Source organism: Grammomys surdaster, unplaced genomic scaffold (assembly GCF_004785775.1).
Source record: "Grammomys surdaster isolate TR1022 unplaced genomic scaffold, NIH_TR_1.0 146, whole genome shotgun sequence".
NCBI lineage: Eukaryota > Metazoa > Chordata > Mammalia > Rodentia > Muridae > Grammomys > Grammomys surdaster.
In genome coordinates this window covers 16,376,632-16,383,389 of record NW_021604604.1, presented here as the reverse complement: position 1 = coordinate 16,383,389, position 6,758 = coordinate 16,376,632, and positions in this window count along the sequence as shown.

The following is a 6,758-nucleotide window of genomic DNA, read 5'->3' as shown; positions in this document are numbered from 1 at the left end:
GATGGTCCAGAGACACAGACCAGTGAGAAGCTTTGCCTTTGTGAGGTGTGACAGCTCAGTGGTGATGCCCTTCAGACTGTAGCAGGTATGGGGACGTTTGAGATACAATGAGCTTCCTCGACAGCATGCTTAACATGTCAGGAAGCACGGGGACAGACGCAATGAGCAGGCAACTTATAAGAGCACATCCTTAGGAGAGACAAGCTGCCCTCAGAGGAGCTAGATATTTATCTTTAGAATCCAAAAGGTTCTGTAAGGCTCCTGGTTCTGTAAGTCATTTGGGCATTTCCATTTAGGCCTGTCTTTCAAGGAACTTTGTAACGTCTTCTTGAAGACTAGAAGAGTCTAGGAGCCTTCTCTCACAGACAGCCTGGACAGCTGCTCACCACTGCCTGACCAGGCTAAAAATCTGAGTCACCAACATCCCAGGAATGGATGCAGTTCTTGGTCACATCCCATTGTATAGTGGGAGCACTAGACAATGAGGGTCTGGGTGCTTCTAGCAATGTCTGACTATGATTCCTTTGGCTTCAGAGACAGCCCACTGTCAAGGTTCGTCCCACACCTTCCCTAGCTGTCTTCTCTTTACTCCCGGTCTGGCTTAGCCCCTGGCAATTTTTATCAGGAAGTAAAAGACTCATAGGCTTTTATTTGAACTGCTGGTAAAATATACACAGCATAAAGTTTAACACTTTAACATTTTTCCATGCAAATATTGTTTTCTTGTAGTTGAATTCAACCAATAATTAATTTAACTTTTGTGTGACCGTTTATAAGTAAGTTTTGTTCAGTTTTTACTGTTGTGCCATCTGTTTTCCATTCCCAAGCTTTTTCCTCTCTCTCTCTCTCTTTCTCTCTCTCTCTCTCTCTCTCTCTCTCTCTTTTTCTCTCTCTTTCTTTTTTTTAACTCTGGTACTGTGATGGTTAGTGTAACTTCCAACTCAATGTAACATAGAGTCACCTGGGAAGAGAGCACCAAAGACTTATTTACATTGGGTAGGTCTGAGGATAGGTCTATGGGGGACTGTCTTAATTAATTGTCGTGGAAAGATCCAGCCCACCATGGATCTCGAGGCAGGGGTCCTAAGATGTATAACAGTGAAGACATTTAGTTTATTTGGCTTAGCACAAACATGCGTGAATTAATTTCTTTCTGCTTTTGACTGTGGATGTAGAGTGACGAGCTGTTTGAAGTTCCTGCCTTGATTTCCCCACAATGATAGAATGTAACGTAGAATCGTGAACTGAAATAATCATTTTTTCTCCCCTAAGTAGTTTTTGTTCTAGATATTTTGTCAAAGCAACAAAAATACAGCGAGAATAGTTATAAATGACACAATTTAAAATTTACTGTCTTATCCGTTTTTAAGTGAACTTTAGAAGTGGCAAGCATATCAACATCATGAAGTGGATTTCTAGAGCATCTTCATTATGCAAAACTGAAGCTGCATCCATTCAACAACAGGTCCTGCCCCCCTCCCCCCTGCTGCAATCCCTAGCAGGCACGGTTTCAGTCTCTGTTCCTACCCAGAGAGCCTTTTCTGTGAACGAAGTCAGGGCAGTATTTGTCTGTCTTTGGCTGGCTCCTTTCAGTTAGCACAATGTCCTCAAGGCTCATCCACGTTGTAGCTTATCAGAACACCCTTCCTTTCTAAGGCTGTGTGTATACACCATGCTAGCTTGTCTATTCATTTGTCAATGGACTTTATCTCCCACCTCTTAGGTATTAGAATGGTTTTGCTGTGGATACACATGAGTGGATATGTGGTAGTTGTCACTCCACATGGAAGCACATTCACACTGACAAGAATGCAGAGGACTGGGATTAATCACCTAAGTCTGAAGTCCACTGACAAAGATGGCTGCTGCAAGGACACCTAGATCACGCCAGGGGAAAGTGGGTCACTCACAAGGGTGATGGGCATCTCACAGGGAGGTTTACTTTCTGGTTAGGCTAGTCAAGTTTGGCAGGCGGAACCATCTATGGACGGCTATAATCGAAGCCACAAATGACAAGGTCGGCCACATCTTACACAGAGGTCTTACCTCCTGGCTGCATGCTTCCCACGCAGGTCCTATTATGTTACTAGAGCCTGGTGGGGTGGGGCCTGTGAAGTTGCCTTCTGGCAAATGTTCCCCCACCAACCTTGATTCCCCTCACTACTTCTCAAATGCCCCCTCTTCTCTCCAGGGTGCTAAAGTTTCCGGCTGTATCAGGGGGGCGGTAAAATGCTTCTGGGTTTATCAGAGTTCATCAGACTGTCAGAACAGCAGGCGCCGGACTGCCAGCATCCCCTCGACTTGAATTTCAACCCGTTTTCTCTGCTTAACACCTCCCAGACCTCCCTTTCTGCCCCCACATAATAAACTCCATTCTTCCCCGGCAAGCTGGGCAAGTGCAGCAGCCTGGGATCTACCGTATGGGGATAGGCTTTGGCTCTACTTAACCTGCTGAGTTTTTTTTTTCTTCTCTTTCCTCCCCACCCACCCCAGCTCATTTAGCTGTAATCCTAGTAGACTCTAGCCAAAGAGGGGCACCACGGCATTTGCCTCTGGGAAGAATTAACCTCACAGGGCCAGGCGCTGATAGCTCAGCCCTGCTTTGCACTGGCTGTGTGGTCATCAGTGGCTCACTAGGTGTAGCTTGCACCTTGACCTAGAAAGAGTAGACTTGCCTCCCCTGACCTCACAAGAAGCTCTTTGGAACTGAGGTGGCCTAAATCCTAAACTGCTGTGGAGGAAGGTAACCAACGATGTATAGGTAAAAAGAAACAAAATCCCCAAACAATCATAGGTTTTATGCTTGAAGGAGGTGCTCGCTGAGAGGGATGGGCAGTTAGGAGTACAGGAGGTAGAGAGGGTTATCTGAGGACCTATACTGCATGGATTAGACTTCAAACAGGACAGGGATGCAAGTCTGAGAGCAAAGTCTGGTTGTACCCAGAATATAGCAGCTAAGAACCGCCTGCCATGGATAGCTTCTTTAGGATGCCTAACGTTAAGACATCCTTTACCTAGAAGCCAGTTTGCTATTGTTTGTATTTCAGGTCCCTTGACCTTATATGTCCCACTGTGTGAGGTGCATGGATGTAGAGGGGGACACTGTGTGCGCCTGTGTGTGGAGGCCAGAGGTTGATATCATGGGCATTTCTCAAGTACTCTAACCTTCATAGATTAGGTCAGGGTCTCACTAATTCAGCTAACCTAGCTGACCAGCTCAACCTCATGCTGCTTCCACGGGCTGGAATCACAGTCATACCTGACTGGTATTTACGTCAGATCTGGAGACTTAAACTCTGGTCCTCATTCTTGTGAGGCAGGCGCTTTGTACACTGAGCTCACTGACTCTCTCTCCAGCCCTCAGCCATGATAATTTCTTTTTGCTTTTTTTTTTTCAGATAGGGTCTCTCTATGTAGTCCTGGCTGTCCTGAAACTTGCTACATATACCAGTTTGGTCTTGAGCTCACAATGATCTTCCTGTTCTGCTTCCCAGGTGCTGGGATTAAAGGTGTGCAGCCACACCTGGCCTAGGCTACTCCCTGCGGCAGCCTTTCTCATTTCTTTCTCTCCAGCCATTAGAACCCTAGCTCATTTGCATATGACCCCATCCCAAGTCTGTTCGCACTTCCTTCCTTGCTCATGGCAAAACTCCTGGAGACTTGCTTTGCTTACCCCTTCTGGGTCGGGAGGAGGGGATGGTGGGGGAGAAACTAGGGCATGGTTCAACCCAAGTCACAGCTGCAGGGTGGCTGACAGCAAGGAAGGAAGCTACTCCTGCTTCTTCTTCTCAGCCTGATGCCCTCTCTGCCAGGCGCTGCCCAGGGTTCTCATTAATCATGTCGATAGCTGCATTGTCTAAACTTCTCACAGGAAGACAAGTGACATTTCCAAAGCCACTCAATATGCATATGAGTCTGTCTAGCTTTTTCTGCCCAGTTAGCTCTTGCTCTGCTCTCCACACCCCCTTCCCAGCTCGTGGGTGTGTTTCCGTGTCCTTCTTTCTCACAACGATTTACTCCCAAAATCAGCAGAGTGAAAGATGCGTCTTGGGACGCGTGTCTGAGGAAAAGCAAGAACAATGAACTTCCAGCAGTTCTGCAGGAACTAGTATCCAGGTCTCCTAGGATCTAAGGAATTAAGTTGAGAAAACGTCGCTCAGCCATGAGTCCAGCAGAAAAGCCTAGCTGCTAGGTTGAGGCTGTGTTCTCCCTCTCTCTCCAGACATAAAATGGTCCTTTACAGACACTCTTTTTCATCCAGTAGCAAACACTTGAAGACAGTTGGCATCCTAGTGACTCCTTGTCATGTTTACCCATCAGACCTGGCATGCTGCACTAAACCATTGGCAAAATCAAAGGCAACAATAGCGCTCAGCTACCGGCTCTGAGCATATAAGCACATACCTCCTGCCACTCCTCCATTCTCCCTAGACTGTTATGTGTCTGAGAGGTATAGGTGGCAGCTCGGTGTCCCAGGGACATAGGGAAGCCACAGGTGAAGCTCTGTTCATCTTAATTTGCCCTTAAAAAGAGAAGCTTATGACAGTCAGGCCAGCCACATCCAAGAAAGGGTAGGTTTTCATTCTCTCTGGAATTTTGCTTCTTCCGAGCAATTTATTTCCCTTTTTCTTTATGGTGTTTCATAAAGAATCTGTAAAATTCCTGGGCATTGCCCCCTCCAAACCAGTTCAGTAAGATCTAGATCAGAGGTTCTGGGTGGAGACCTCTACCTAGAAAAATATTTATATTACTATTCATAACAGTATCAAAATCACAATTATGAAGTAGCAATGATACTAATTTGATGGTTGGGGGTCAGTAGAGCATAAGGGACTGTATTAAAGGGTTGCAGCATTAGAAAGGTTGAGAAGCACTGTTCTCAATGAAGCAGTGTTTCTTCTTTGCCTAAGGGTATAAACAATCCCTACTCCCTGCCTGAACCTTTTATTTAACCCTCTATTTCTTTGAAGCTCTGTAAATCTGACTGCTGTCTGTGACCCTAACTGATTAAGTTTATCTCTGGGCTGCACAGAGAGACCGGCTGACACACTCCTTTCAGTCTGTGCTCCCAATATTCTTTTTGAATTCGTGATGAGGATACATGTCTGCTTTGAGGAAATTTCCGTGCCTGGGTAAATTGCTTGAACAGAATAGAAGGCTAATGTCATTGGACAATGTACAGGCTTTGGGGTTATGTTTCCTTCAACAGCACTGTTCTCATGGAAGCATGCTATCGTGTCCCAATTAGGCAGTCGAAGAATTCAAAGGAGAAGTAATTACTTACAAATTCTAGAACATTCAGCTTCTAGAATATCTCTAGGCTCTGAGTTTTTCTTTTTTGAAATACATATCACTGTGTACGTGTATGTGTGTGTTGATTGTTGTATACATATGCATATGCATGTGTGTGTGTGTAGAGGTTAGCGGTCAATCTTGGATGCCCCTCTCATCGACTCCCCTCCCCGCCCCTATTTTTTGGAGACAAGGTCTCGATTTTACTCACAGCTTGCTCACTACGCTCATCTTTTTAAAGTCGATGCTGGGGATTGAACTCAGGTCTTCATACTTACTTGCCAAATACCAACTAAGCCACCTCCATGGCTTGACATCTCACTTTGGAACTGTGTCTTGGTCTGTTTTTGCCTGTCTGTGGACAGGGTTGTTTCTCCTGCAGCTTTCCATATGAACCTAGAGCACAGAAGCCAGATTGCATTGTTTGAGCTTGCTTGCTGGCTTTATTTATTTTTGACATTTTTTAAGAGCTCATTTTAGCTTGATGCCTAAAATACCACAGAAACGAAGGCAGACTTCCAGTTGGAAACCTTAACAGGGTGAACAGGTATAAGCCTGCCATTCGGGCCTTCATTTACACTGAGCTATTTTGAATACCATTTTTTCTGCGTTGCTTTTGTAGGTCCAAAAAAATTATTTTAAAAATCATATTGAAATGTAATTACGATGAATTTTTGCACTCACAGTTTGATGAGGCTACTTTGTGGTCATGTCAATGAGTTTAGCGAGTCTGGTGTTCAACTTATATAATGAAGATTCCCAGTAAGCTGGTGAACCCTGCGTCTGCTCTTGCACAAACACAGCTGTAGTTTGGGAAAACAATATGATTAGGGAGAGGAGCACGAGGAGGGAGAGTCAGCCAAAGCTAGCATCGCAGGCAAAGCCTCAAGGAAATCTGATACCTGGCAAACTAATTAAAAGATAAAATTTTCAAAAAATAAAAAAAATAATAAGATAATACAATTAGTTGAGAACTCAGCTCCCTATGAAATGTACCCAGCTCATGAATATGCATATCTAACTTCATGGCAACCTGGAAAATAGCAAAAGAGAAACACTAGAGTGTTTCCTTCCCTTTGGCTCAGGTTCCCAGATCCAAGGCCCCGTGCAATTACAGAGACTTTGAAGAAGAAAAGTTTGCTTTAGTTCCTGAGTTTGAGAGAAAGTCAGAATAACCTCTGGGAACTGAGGTCTGAAGTTTTCACAGCAGAGGTGCATTCTGTAGCCATCTATCCAGAGACAAAGAGTAGGCACTGTGGGGAGTGGGTATGGGGGTCCAAGGAGGAGCCCCAGGGCATGTGCTCAGTCAATAGGAGGAAAGACATCCATCAAAGGAGACTAGGAAAGATTTAAGAAATACTGGTATAAAACAAGGGACTCTGCATCGCAGAAAGAGAGAGAGGGAGGGAGAGAGAGAGAGAGAGAAAGAGAGAGAGAGAGAGAGAGAGGGAGGGAGGGAGGGAGGG